We start from the raw sequence: 15643 nt of genomic DNA, 5'->3' as shown, positions 1-15643 counted from the left end.
ATGCAGGGAAGAGCATTCCAGGTATTATAGATACATCATAAGTTCAAAGACCCTATGACGAAGCATGCCTAGTATGTTTGAGTGTGTGTCATAGGTATAAAATCAGTACATCCTCCCATTTTGGTTTAAAGAATGAAAACTTAATTGCTTTACCACAGTAATTTGTATTTTTATAAATTAAATGGAACCACAAAACCTAAAACGTAGTTATTAGAAATATTTTTAAAACAGATACATGTTGAGCTAATTCTTCTAGAAAAAAATAGCAAATATTTGGGATGTAATGCAATGCAAAAGAAAGATGAGACTGCTGGCTTAGCTGTGCCTCTGGTGTGCTTAGTAGATGAATGGTGGCTCTCAGCACCTGCAGCCATTGGCTGCCAACACAGTCCTCTGCCTACAGCCACCTGTTAATTTAGGCAACAGGATTCAGAATTCTCTGAAGTGGCTGGGGCTCTGCTGTTTGGAATTTTGATAGCAAAAGAATCCTTCCAAGAAATCAGAGTTGCTGTACTCCACAGAACATGAACATCCTCAGGCCATCCTGAATGACATTTGCAGCAGGTGTCTAATTAGCAACTGTAAGTTCTCTTGTGAGCATCTCTAATGAGAGTATCTGTGATTGTTGATACAACACTCTCACTGAACTCCTTCTTCCAAATATGGAGCATTAGATTTGGTATAATACAACTCATGTGTGTTATGTATATACTTTTTTTTTCCATAAGACTCCTGCAGCCACCTTGTAAGGTACATAAAAGATGTACGAGCTCCATTTTACTGTTAAGGTTTCTGGCCAGGGCATCTACATCTGCTTGAGGAGGTTATTCATTACAGAAAGAGACACAACTAAGGAGTAAGAGAAGGCTGAGATCCATCCCACATTCTGTTCATCAAGCCTAGTGCCAGCTGGGCTACACCCACAAAGAGAGGGGAGCCTTTTCCTAATTTGTATATAAGAACCATATGGGCTAGAGGTAGCCCTGTGTCTGAGACTTGGGATTAAATGACTTGCCCAAGATCCATCCAGGAATTAACAACCCCTCTTTCTCTCCTAATCACATTTCTCTGAATTAAATCTGCATTCCACTACAACACACTAAAACAGACTTCAAGGCGTTGTTAACACAGATAAATAACCTTCCTTCTCAGAACATTTTGCAAGCATCAAGTTCGTTGACTTCCATCATACTTTTAGGTCTTTTTCCAGTTTTATGTTGTCTTTTTCTTTACTAGACACCCTATAGAGTCTGCTAATCACAAGCTGACACAGATACTCAGTAAAGAAAAGGGCTTTACAAACCGTGGGACTAATTTGGGCTGTATAAATATGTTAATATCAATTACAGAAGTAGATGAAAAGAAAATTCGATACTATCATGATTTTACTAAAAGTGATGTTTCTAAGTGATTTGACATGTAAAATTTGCCCTCATACATTGTATCGGATGTTTATATCCTTGAATTTCAGTGATCACTAAGCAGATATTTTTCACTTTGAGATTTACAAATCTCTGAGGCCTCTCAAGGGTTAAAGCATGGAACAGGCATGTTAGAAAACTTTGCTGACAGTTTGATACTTGTACTCCCCTTTATTTTACACATAATCCTCAGACACCTGGAAGGTAAGACACCACCTCCTCCAGGTAACCTCCCTCCCTCTTTCAGTCTGAGTTTGATGCCTCCATCTATGTTCTGACAGTTCCTCTTGGAGGGCCTTCGCCATGCTGCTACCTCTGATCATGTGTTTACTTTTCTGTCTTCTCCAATAAGTGATAACTCCTAGGGAACAGAGACTTTGTCTTTTTTGTTTTTGTATTCACAACATATAACACAAAGTAGATGGTCAATATATTTTTACTGAATGAATGAGTGGAAGATAAGATAATGGTAGATCTGTTCCTGTAGACCTAAGTTTATAAATAAAGAGTGTACTTTTACATGTCCTTCCCCAGAAATCTATAAAAGATATCACAAATCGATAAAAAGTTAGAAGACACACAAGTGCATGGACAGAGGCACTGCTTGAGACCGCTCTTAACCTGCATTGGGTTCTCAAGGTGAGCCTGCCTATCGATACACTATAAAACAGGAAATAGGAAAGAGATGAAAGCATGGGATGAATAGGATGAAAAATGAGGGGGAATGTGTAGATAAACACATGCATAGGAACAGTGAAAATATCTATAACCCTGTCCCCAGTCTAGTAAACTTGAAAGGAGGAAACCTAATAGAAAGCATAGGTTTCAGTCCCCTCTTGCATTCCTTGTTATTACTAACTCTCTTCTCTTCCAAGATATAAACAGGCAAGTTGACCTTTCCAAGCATCAAACTTCCCATGGATAAAACAATGAGATTTAACTAAAGTCTTTTCTAACCCTAATTTTCCATGAACTGTAAGAATTTTCACTGCTGTCGGTTCCTTATACTTCTGCCAATATTCCAGAAGGGGGCAGCATTTATTCACAGTAGGGGAACCAAGGAAAAGTTTTACTTCTGCTAGCCTTCAAAGCAATGAAGATTGGGAAGTTAGATGAAAGGGGCATTTGAACTCTTTCTTGAGTTTGGTATGAGTACAGAAGGATATCAAGAGTTGGAAAGTTAGCAAAAATCCTGGTATCTACCCTGCCGTAAGGGCATTTAGCAAGGAGCCAGGCAAATAGCTCTGAGAAAGAGATTCATTCCTTCTGTTTACTTGCCATTGACCGCAGATGCTGAGTACAGTTTCTGGCATGTAGTAGGTGCTCAATAAATGAATGATTGACAAGAAGAGGTGAGTAATAAGGCCTCAGGGCTAGCCACAGGCATAAGTATGAAACAGGCAAATCTATCTTTGGAGCTTCTCTTTTTTTAGGGTTCATCCCTCCTTCTATGACCCTAATGCAGTTCTGTACATCTGTAGCTCTCTTATCTTTACACCCTTCTTCTTTACAATTATTGACTCATCCATTCATTTACTTAAATGTTTCAAACACTTGATATATACCAGATTTTACTTTGATTCCTCTTCCCTGACAAAATACACCCTAGTTAACCTTATGCCTTTAGATATAACAGTTCCTAAGGGCAACTGTATTGAGAAGCAGAGTTAGGGCTGGGGTTGATCTTCATCTTAATATACTCAAGGAAATGTACGTTACAACAACAACAACAAAAAAGTGAATCTCTAATACTGGGCACATCAGGTAGTGAAGATGATAATTTGGGATAAGAGGATCTGTTCAGATCCCCTTAAATCCTATATGAACTTCCTTAAGGGTAGCCTTGATTGCTTTGTTCCAAAACTGAGCATTGGGAGGGACATAGGAACTTTAGAGATCACGTATTCCACCTGCTTCATTTTGTACATGAGGAATGAAGCCTAGAGGGATTATTCCTTTCCCAAGGAAATACACTGCTGACTAGCTGCAGAGCAAGGTCTAGAATCAACTCTCCATGACCCCTTCCAGTGCTTTCTCTAGGGATCTGATACTCTTTTTCTTTTTCTTATTCTTCTGCTTCTTTTTTTTTTTTTTTAACAAAATTCCTACCCACTCACTGTTTATTACCTGAGTTTTTTAACAGGCTTTATTTTTAGAATAGTTTTAGATTCACAGAAAAAATGTGCTTACCAATAAGTTATTTCATGGATTGTATTTTTGATATAGTATCTAAAAAGTCGTCATCAAATCTAAGTTGTGAGGTGGGGGGAGGGGGGAGGGATAGCATGAGGAGATATACCTAATGTTAAATGACGAGTTAATGGGTGCAGCACCCCAACATGGCACATGTATACATATGTAACAAACATGCATGTTGTGCACATGTACCTTAAAACTTAAAGTAAAATAAAAAAAAATTCTCTCCTAGTCTATGTTCTTAGTATTTTACAGTTTTGTGTTTTACATATAGGTCTATGATCCATTTCGAATTAATTTTTGTGAAGGGTGTAAGATGTGTATCCAGATTCATTTGTTTGCATGTGGATGGCCAGCTCTCCAGAACCATTGGCTACCTTTGCTGCTGCTTTTTTTTTCCTTTCCTCCTTTGTCAAGATCAGCTCACCAAATTTGTGTTGGTTTATTTTGAAGCTTTTCTTTCCCTTTTTTTTTTTTTTTTTTTTTTTAGATGGAGTCTCACACCATCGCCAGGGCTGGAGTGCAGTGGTTCAATCTCGGCTCACTGCAACCTCCGCCTCCCATGTTCAAGCAATTCTCCTTGCCTCAGCCTTCCAAGCAGCTGGGATTACAGGTGCCCACCACCACACCTGGCTAATTTTTTGTATTTTTAGTAGAGATAGGGTTTCACTACGTTGGCCAGGCAGGTCTCAAACTCCTGACCTCATGATCTGCCCACCTCATCCTCCCAAAGTGCTGGGATTGCCAGCATGAGCCACCATGCCTGGCCTATTTCCCTATTCTTTTGCCAATACCAACCATATGATCTTGATTACTGTGCCTTTATAGTAAAGCTTAATGTTGGGTAGTGTCAACTGCCCAACTTTGTCTTCTTCAAAATGTTGTCGTTTATTATGGATTTTTTTTACCACACCATATGAACTTTAGAATCAATTTCTCAATATCCATAAAATCGCTTCTTGGGATTTTTATGGAGATTGCATTGAATCTATAGATCAATTTGGGGAGAAAAGACATCTTGACAATCTTGACATCTTGACAATACTGACTCTTTACATGAACATAAATTTCTCTGTTTATTTAGTTCTTTTTTGATTTCTTGCATTAGAGTTTTGCAGTTTTCCTCACATAGATTTTGTTTATATTTTGTTACAGTTTTGCCTAAGTATTTCATTTTGGGGTGTGCTATTTTAAATGATATTGTGCTTTTAATTTCAATTTACAGTTGTTCATTGCTGGTATATAGGAAGTATGTTATTCTTGTATACTACAATCTTTCTGTAATTGCTTGTTAGTTCCAGGAAGTTTCTTTTGTTAAATCAGATTTTGTTAAATCAGATGGACAATCATGCCATCTGTAAACAAAGGCAATTTATTTCTTCCTTCCCAATCTGTAAACCTTATTTCTTTTTCTTGCCTTATTGCATTAGCTAGGATTTTCAGTATGATGTTGAAAAGGAAGAGTGAACCAGGATTGCCTTCCTCCTGATCTCAGCAGGAAATCTCCCAGTTTATAACTATTGAGTATGGTGTTAGCAGTGGGGTTTTTACAGATGTTCTTTATCAAGTTGGAGAAATTCTCTATTCCTAGCTGGTAGAGAGTTTTTTTTTTTTTAAGTCATGAATGGGTGTTGGATTTTGTCAAATGCTTATTCTGCATTTATTGTGGTTACGTATTTTTTTCTTTAGTCTGTTGATGCCATAGATTACATTAATTGATTTTCAAATGTTGACTCAACCTTGCACATCTGGAATAAATCCCACTTGGTCAAGGTATATAATTCTCTTTACACATTGCTGGATTTGATTTGCTAGTTTGTTTTTAGAGTGATTACTAGATTCCTCAATGCATCTATTTCCTTTTTCTCCAAAATGAGAATAATAATCCTTGTTCCAGATAGTCCTCAAAAAGCTCTGTATCACTAATCTGCAGGAATGATAAAAGCCCATTAGCTCAGGAGTTTAGCCTGATTTTGAGATTGGCTCTGCCATGCTCCAGCTGTGTAAACCTGGGCCAGTCATTTACCCTCCTGAGCACAGTCACTCACTTCTCATAAACACTAATGACATCCAAAAATGGCATTTTAAAGCAGCTTCTCAGAATTTCAACTACATCACGAATTCACTTCATTTTGATTAAGATGATTAAATGCCCCATGTATATGAAATACTAATTTTTCTCTCCTTTATTTTGCTATCTGATAGCACTTCTCAGTAAAGCAGTGTTGATCAACACTGGCCGTGCACTCTGTGTTCTAGAAAACTTGAGCCATAATGTACCTTTAATATATCATCATTATTAGGAACACCATCACACTGTTTTCTTTTCATATTCTCTTTTAGTCGTTGGATGCTCATCAAGGCCATTCCTAGGGCACAATTTTATTTCGGTGAAATTGAATGTTAAAGTACACCAAGAGCAGCCCAGAGAAAGAAAATACATCTCAAAACAGCAATAGGCAATGTGACAATTAAAGGCTTTTCTGTAAGTGTAGAATAGCTTTCCCTTCTAAGTGTGGAATAACCCCTCTGCATTAGCATCTATCTGAGTGGTGCTAACATCCCCCACTGAGTTTCTTATTAGAAGCTTCCTTTAGGGACTGTCCAGTCACATGGTCCCTTGACGTGGGTGCCCCACAATGAACACACACACACACACACACACACACACACACACCATTTATGGCCTAGAGCAGTTTATCCATTTCCCATACTTTAAAACCGTGGTTTCCTGAAGCTTCTTTTATGCAGATCCTTTCATAAAAGAAAGGCCTCTTTGTCACAAAAATATAGGAATTACATAATCTCAGAGTAAATGGTCTTGCTTTCAATTGAATAAATTTAGCCCTAAGAAAAAGTCTCTATGTTACGCTTATTATTTTCACTTTACCTCACACCAGTGAAATCTTGTCATAGACCTGTGTTTGGAAACCACTGGCAGAGGGACAGCTCAATTAATAAGCTATATAGAGAACTGGGAAAGGCTGACTCACCTCACTAAGGTGAGCAATGTTCTAGTATAGATAAACCCCAGAGAATACCCAATTCCAGAAGGACAGTTTAGGATCAACCTCAATATTTTAAGTGCTTAAGACCACTGTGCATCTAATAGGCATTGTACAGCAAAGCAGAAGGGAGAGTGTTGATTAAGTCACCCAGGCTTCCTTCTCCTCATTTTGCAGAGATCATCCTTAACAGTAGAACAGGAGGCCCAATGTTTCATTACCTTTATGTCTATTATTTCAATATAATTGTTCCCCAAATATATCTGAGGTATTCTGGCCAATGTCATAGAACACCAAGTGTGAGATTAACTCCTGAGAATGTTTACTTGTTTGCTTGTTTTGAGAACAGAACGCACCTCAGTTACTCTGTGGCCATGGCATAGAGTGTGACCTCTCAGTGTTTTAGGCATGGTCGAGAGTAGGACCACACACAGTCCCTGCCCTTGAGATCCTAACTTTTCAAGTTTACATACATACACATAGCACAAATAGTGTTACAGACACTGACATACAAAATGTTTAGTCCTATAATTTGGTTTTGATGTCTGCTTTAATTCCTTAGTAGGAAGGGAGGGAGAGAAGGAGGGAGGGAGAGAGGGAGGGAGGGAGGGAGGAAGAAAGGAAGGAAGGAAGGAAGGAAGGAAGGAAGGAAGGAAGGAAGGAAGGAAAGGAGGGAGGGGAGGGAAGGGTATGAGAGGGGAGGGGAGGGAAAGCAATGATGGTAGTTCCCAGAAAGAAGGGCAATGCCTGGTCAAAGATTTGTGGGAAGTGAGAGCCCTGATCTTGCCCAGCTCGTCCGGGAATTGTTCTTGCTGGAGGGTTATTTGTTAACTGCTGTCTGGTCAGCTTTTCCAGGGAGTCTAATCCTCACATTTACAGACACCAAAGCCAAGCCAAGATTGTTTTCCATGAACAGGGATTTATAGAATGAGGCTACTTTAGGCATTGTTTAGTATTTGGTGAACATTTTACTTCGTATTTAAGAACAGAGTCAGTACAGGAAAAAAAAAAGTGGTAATATTACCATAGCTTGGAAAGCACTAATTTTAAAAATATTTTCTTCCTTTGCAGCATAGATATGGCCCTATGTGACAGAGGGTATGAAATGGTTAAACACTCAAACCTCTGAACTCCTACAGTCATGAAGGACTTCCACTGATGTTTCTGAGTAAATATGGTAACCATGTTTCTGTGTAATAGAAGGCTACATTTTGGATAGGAAATAACAGTAACAACAATAGTAATGGCAGCTAGCATTTATTGAAATCTTCCTACATGCCATCCACTGTCCTAAGCATACCACAGGTGGTATTGCATTTAGTCCTTATTGATATACCGGAGAATTAAATAACATAATTATGTCCATTCTACAGCTGAGGAAACTGTTTCCTAGAGAGTTCAAGTAACTTATTTATAATTAAGCATATAGTAAAGATGGAAGCAGGGCTTGAACCCAAGCCTTATGCCTTACAGTGATTATATATTTCTATCCAGTCTAATAGTTAATTTTCTCACTAAGTTTGGAAATGGGTAAAGCACCCTTTCAGTTACTCTGAGCTTGAAAGTCAAACAGATTTTAATCTTGATTGTGTGACCTTATAAAAGTAACTGAATTTCTCTGAGCCTTAGTATTTTATTTTATTTGTAAAATGAAATGGAAATGATCATACCATTCTTCAAGATTACTGTGAAAGTGAGAGATAATACATAGCAGCCATTCCATACAGGGAAAGTATTGCCACAGCACAGGCAGGACACAGACTTTCGTGATTAAGGAGGAAAAAAAACCACATGAACAAGAGACACAGAACCCAGGCACTCAGGGCAGGCACTCAGGGTAAAGGGTGATCAGTAGTAGGTCATCTTGAGAAAGATTGAAGAAAGTAATTTCCCTTTAAGCAACTCAGTTGATATAGTATACTTTGAAAAAACTTGCAAAATAAGAAGAGACTACAGGTAACATCATCACAAAACAAAACAAACGCAAATAAAGAGGATCAGTAGACCTCATACAAAGAAAAAAAAAACAAACAAATCCCCAACCATTATGAAAGATTACTTCTGAGCCATAACCAGCCAAATTAATTCACATAGTAAGAAGGAATTGGCTGGGGATGGTGGCTCATGTCTGCAATCCCAGCATTTTGAAAGGATCTCTTGAGGCCAGGTGTATGAGACCAGCCTGGACAACATAATGAGACTCTGTCTCTACAAAAAATAAAAAATTATCCAGGTGTGGTGGCATGAGCCTGTGGTCCCAGCTACATAGGAGACTGAGGAGGGGAGGGTTGCTTGAGCCCAGGAGGTCAAGGCTGCAGTGAGCCATGATCATGCCACTGCCCTCAGCCTGGATGACAGAGCGAGACCCTGTCTCCAAAAACATAAAATAAAATAAATGTTTAAAAGGAGGAATTGAAGCTTATATCAGAACCCATTTGCCTGTCATATATAATTCAATATCCACATAACTAGCATAAGTTAAAATTTATGCCAAACCATAGTTCTCATCCTGTGTTATGGAGGAGTCATCTGTGACTCCTTTGTCACAGAGCTCTGTTGAAGCTCTGGGTTAAAGAATCCTAGTAAAACCCTAGACCAAGTGGACATCCACTGACCATTGCAGTTAGGAATCCAGTGTGCAGTGTGGGAAAATGAGACAGATGATCTTCTAGAAGATCACCGTGGCCTGGTCTCCTTTCCCATTCTAATCCAGTTCCACGGCCTTTCTACTGTGGACACATTAAAGATCAAAGATGAAAAGGAAAACAAGAACTTTAGGGACAGTGGAAATGACAGCACCAGCAGCAAAAGTAAAATCTAAAGTAGGTGGAGACGGAATCTGCTGGACTAGCTGCAGAAACCTTCATGAGCATTTTGCTACCTTAAGTTAGATTCTTCCATTGTAGAGGTCCCTATCTTCACAACGTATAGTAATGAAAAGATAAAATGAACACAAATAAGGCCTGTTCTTTACTAGTTTGTTTTGTGTACACAAATTGTGCATTCAAAAAGCTGAAACTGAATAAATTTTGTCAATTATATTTGCAGTTGTGAGATTTACTTAATTGCTGTCTATTAAAATGAGCAATTTTAACATCTTTGGAGAGCAGGGGTTTGGAGGGAATTACTGTGTTCCCATCCTTTTGGGAGACTGTGCTTTCATCTGCCAAATGTTAGTACAGTATGTCTTTCAGAAACTGACTTTGAAGAGAGTTATTAGAAGACAAAAAATATGATTGTAATTATTATTTCTCATTTTATGCTGCACCATGGTGTTTCAATTTGTTACCGCTATTTGCACACCTAGCAGGCACTCAGTGGATATTCATTAAATAATAGCAATAATTTGCTAATGAGTTTCAAATGGCATCTCATGAACATGCAGACCAAGTACTTTGATATCGAACAGATCTGATTAGCTCACTACCCTTTGAACAAGTTTTTTAACTTCTCTAAGCCTCAGGTTTTTCATTTGCAATATAGCAATGTATAATTACCTCTTCCATTAGGTATTCATTTAGATTAAGAAAATAATTCATATAAAACTTTTGTCTCAGAACCGTTTGCAGAGGAAGTGCTGGAAAATATTAGCTATTACCACTTTAATGCCTCATCTTAGGCAAATAATGTATACAGTTTATTGATCTACATCCTTGGCTATATAAGTTACATATGAAGCCTTTTTGTGATACTGTCAAGCATTTTGTCATTGGAAAATGTCATACTTTTTGATGGAAATTTGTGAGATTCAACAAACAAGTGAATAAATTATGTCTCAGAATTTGACTTGTCCATAGCTTCAGGGTAGATTATTGGGAGTAGGTGATAAAAGTGGATTTAACAGCAGAGGGCAGAGCACAGGCACCAGAAGGAAGAGAATAATTCACTCCTAAGAGAGAAAAAAGAGAAGACCCCATTTTCTGATGCTGAGCTTCCTATCATCTCTGATGGGCATCACTGAAAAAGTACAAATTTCATAGCTGGGTCATCTATATATCAGTTACAGGGGAAGAAAAGTATGCCCATGCTGCCCCTTCCCCCTTTTTTTAGTTCCTTAGAAATGGAGGAAGATGGAAACAAGAGAAGCAGAAAACTTCACTATACACAAATTGGGAGAAGATCAAGGTGGGGTGTAGTGTGCTACAGTGGATAGGGCATGGGCTTTGTAATGGGCTAGATCTAAATTCAGTTTCCTGGCTCAGCTACTTGCTACCTAGGCTAAGTGTGGATCACGACTTACCTGCATATTGTGCCTCCCTGCTTCATTTTTGTTATGGTAATAAAAATTGTAACTATGACATAGAGTCATTGTGAAGATATAATGAAATAAGAATGCTGGTAAAATGTCCAATCCATTTTCTGGTCTATATAAGGTCCTTGCAAAATACTTCTCACACACTCTATAGGCAAGGTAAGTACCCAAGTGCTTGCCAAAATGCTGCTTCTTACACCTCCTTACTAACTTCTTCTATGAATCTCCTTGGTGTTCGAAATTTGCATTGCATTAATTTAGCTAAACTGGAATTGCATTTCCCACATCCACCTTTTTTTCCTCACGTGATCAGTTCAAGCCCAGATGAAGAAGCAGAAGTAAAATCCCAGCTATCTACTTCTGGTACTGAGAAGATTGGTGCAGCACAAAGCACTGTTGCTGTTGCAGCTCATGCCAGTTGGTGCTGACCTCTTGGCTTCCTGGCTGGAGGGTGGAGCAGCCAGGCCCCCAACTCATCCAGATCCTGCTGCATCTTCTCTGACTCCTGGCCCAGCGTGTGGTTAGCTTTCTGACAAAGGGGCACCAGCTATTCCTGCAGAAAACTCTCATCATGAAAGTTGGAAACTTGAAGGCAAAGGGGAATGCTTGTGGGTTCCAGTTCATTTTTGAGGGCTCCAGCTCAAATTCAGCTTCCAGTTTGTCTTTGCTTCGCCCACTCCACAACTATGTTCTCTTCCCAGCCACCTGCCTGTGGGCATCATGTCCCAGCACCAAGTTCAGGAACTAAACTTCACATACACTGTTTCTCCTCTTCCATAGTTGTGTACGGTCAAATCCTTATAATAAATCTCTATAAACATTCATGTATATGTATGTGCATATAGGTATATGTGTATGTATGTATGCATGTATCTTGTTGGTTCCACTTCTCTGATAAGAACCTTGGCAATACAGCGAGCCTTCTCTTTCTGTGTCAGGAACTGTATACTGAGAGCTGAGGAGACAGATGAATAAGGTGCAGCTCCTACATTCACAAAAGTTCACAGTTCTTAAAGGAGAATTCAGCATCATTCTTCATATAAAAACTTATGAAGTTTCTATGGATTTGCCTATTATGGATATTTCATATAAATGAAATTATACAATATGTGACCTTTTGTATCTGGGTTTTTTTTCACTTAGCATGTTTTCAATGTTTGTCCACATCGCAGCATGTATCAGTACTATGTCACAACATGTATCAGTATCATATCTTTTTATGGCTGAATACTATTCAACTTTACAGGCATATCACACTTGTTTATTCATCTATTGATAGACATTGGGTTGCTTACACCTTTTGGAACTAGATAGAGGTAGTGGTTGCACAACATTGTGAATGTACTAAATGCCATTGATTGTACACTTTAAAGTGGTTAATTTCACATGACACGAGTTTCACTTTAATTACTTGATGAGTGCAATGTATATTGTTCAGGTGATGGATAAGCTAAAAGCCCTGACTTCACCACTATACATTCTATGCATGTAACAAAATTGCACTTGTACCTCATAAATTTATACAAATAAAATGTTTAAAGGTTATGATGTTACAATGTTGGTTTCCTTTTGAAAGAATATATGTGCATCTATAAATGTTCAGAATGAAATTGAGGAGACTCTGCTGAAGTTTATAGATGCCAAACTGGCAAAAAGAACAGCTACATGGTCATTAAAGTAGACATTTCCAGGGATAAGATTAGATGCTTTCCATATTTAACTGGAATCTGCTTCGTGTATTATTCTTTACTCTGCTATTTTGCTGCATGCCTGCCATTGATTGACTTCTTGACATGCACATAAAATCAATTAGCATTCAGCCTCTAAGGATAATTCTGTGAATAGGTTGCTGCTTTCACCATTTAGTCAACAGAGAAACATTTCTTTCCACACCACCCCGTACCTATTTAGGAAGGCATTTGGTAACACTTAGCTTGCACATGCCAACAATTAGATGTCAATAGAATTTCTATGCTCAATCTTTTGTATACAAGGAATGTATTAGCTGACGTTTCCAGTCTTCTCACAATTTTCTGAACTCATCCGTTTTTGCCCTTTCATCATGGAGTGACTTTAGAGACATCAGTTAAAGGGCCTCCATGTCTTGCCTCCAATTATCCTTGAAAAGGGGACAGTATGAAAGTAGATACGGAGATTGAGTGTATGCCAGGCCACTTCCATTATCTGAAACTCTTTCATGGTTTAACTTTTTAAAGTAAATGTAACTTTTCCTTCAACTGCTAACTCAGCTTTCTTTTTTGTTGTTATTTTGATCTTTCTTACTCCAAAGATCTGATGTGAATGTCCTTGTCTTACAGAATTTTCTGACCCTATCTCCCTTCACTATCCTTTTATATAATACTCCAGCCACACCGGCTTATGTGTAGCTCCTATGACAAATACAACTTATCTTCATCTCAGCACCTTTACAATTGCTGCTCCTCCTCCTTGGAACATTCTTCCTTCACAGTCATGTGGCTGCCTCATTTCATCATCCAAGTCTCAAATTATTTGGTAACTTCCTAGCTAAAGCAGCCCTCTCTACCACACTCTACTGCATTTGCCCTCTTTATTTTTTACTGTGTTCCCTTCCTAGATTGTATAATCCTTGACAATAGGATTACTGCCTGTCTAGTTCACAGGTATTTTCCCACTGTTTTGAATAGGGCTGCAGCAGATTGGAGATGCAATATTAACATTTTGACTAACAGGCAATTATCATGCAAATAAGTATAAAATTGCAAATGTGATTCATGGTGGTACCATTCATTGTGACAGAAGATGCTGGAAAATATCAAGCATGCATTTATTTATTTGTTTGTTTGTTTTTGTTGATTGGTTGGGGGTTTTTTGCAGGGTGGGGCAAATTATAAGCTCAGTTTTAACATTTTAATTTCAGAGTACTATTGATATTCTGAAAAGTGGTATCATATAGGTCATTTTGCAGATTAGACTGGACTTAAAAGTTGCAGGTCTGGTCTAGAATGCATTCATTAAGATATCTGCTTCTCATTGGTTATTAAATGTGGGCCTGTATAAGATCATCCAGAAATAGCAAAAAGAATAAGAAGAGAGGAATGCCAGTAAGGGGTGGTTAACACTGGAAAGAGAACAAAATGGGATTGGTTGGTGAAGGAAAAAGATAACCACTCACATGTGACACCCTGTAGAAGACAGGTTTCAAGAAGGAGAAAATTGTATCATGAGTGAGATCCTTCTGAGCCTGAAGTTAGATGTTGAGGACTGAAAAATATCCACTGAATTTCATCACCTGGAAATTTCTGTTAACCTTTGCTAGTGTTGTTTTACTGAAGTGATGAGCCAGAAGTCAGACTGGGCAGCAGATAGTGTGATCCTGACTATGACTTCATGCAACTCTTTACATACACATGCACAAAAATCGGTTTCTGCTTTATGTGACCTTAGACAAATCTCATACACCTCTCTGAATCTTGGCTTTATTATCTGGAATGTGAGCAGCTCACAGCTATATGGAAGGTCTCTTGTAAGAATTAAACTATAAGACATGAAAAAATGCCTGGAACATTATTTGAACATTCACTCAACGTGTATTCCTCTCTCTCTCTCTTATTTCTCCCACTTGAGAGTTTTTAAAAAAATCTGTTGCCCGGAATCAACATATTGCTATAAACAAGGACTGCATGGGAAAAACAAATTAATTGTGTGATAAAGTACTATGTAAAAAGAGTAATTTCCATATATATATTGGAATGATGTTTATGTCTCCTATATCCATTTGGTGATATGCCTTACTACAACTGTAGAACACTGTGAATTTATGTCCTGTCTATATTTCCTCCTAACCTTGAGATTTTTACAATAGACTTTACTTCCCAACTAGATTATTTCCCTATCCCTTGGTTGCCTGTTTATTATGCTTCCTAAGAAACTATTTTGCGTGTTTCATTATTGCATCACTCTCAGTAGACTTCATTCTTTCACTCATCAAGATTGCAGGGAGCTTGAATCCTTCAAATTGCCAATGAACATTTCCAGTTTATAATACTTATCAGTTCAGATCTGCTGAAGTCATTGCGAACTTCAGATCTTTGTTTTAGATTTCAACTCTATGGGAATGCTGAACACAAATGACCATATACTCATTGTTGCTTTCAGTTCCTTGTTTTGATCACATGTTCTGGGCACCTCAGGCACACGTTAAACCCTTCAGAAACCCACTGGCAGTTTTCTTTCACAAGCTCCCGGTTTAGGTGCTGCTCGTCTGACTGCAGATGACTTTCATCATACGGGGCAGGTTCCCAACAACTACCTTTTCCTTGTGGGAAGAAACCAAAGAGATCACATCCTTTCTCTTTGGAGCACCGTCAGCCAGAAGGGAAGCAAATGTCCCAGGCCCAGCCAACATGGGACTGTGACTCTTCAGCAAGAAACAGAGACAAAAGAAACCGTTTAGATTCTTTCATAGCAGCAACAGAAGCAGCCTCCATGTCCTTTATAAAGCAGTAGCTCTAGACCAGTCTGTTTGGACTAAAAGATTTTGGATTCTTCCCTCTTGGCATAGAAGTGTCTTGGTTTAAACCCAGCCTCCATGCCTGGTTCTCTATCCTCTCATTAACTTTGTGAGCTCCTGCTATCCTTGCAAAAAGAAGTCTTCACATGATGGAACCAAATATGAACCCAGCAACCATGCTTCATGGCTGAGCTGGCACTTTATTATTATTTTTTTTTTTTATTTTTTTTGAGATGAAGTCTTGCTCTGTCGCCCAGGCTGGAGTGCAATGGCACGA

This window comes from Pan troglodytes, chromosome 7 (assembly GCF_028858775.2).
Source record: "Pan troglodytes isolate AG18354 chromosome 7, NHGRI_mPanTro3-v2.0_pri, whole genome shotgun sequence".
Taxonomy (NCBI): Eukaryota; Metazoa; Chordata; class Mammalia; order Primates; family Hominidae; genus Pan; species Pan troglodytes.
Note: the sequence above shows the minus strand (reverse complement) of the source record.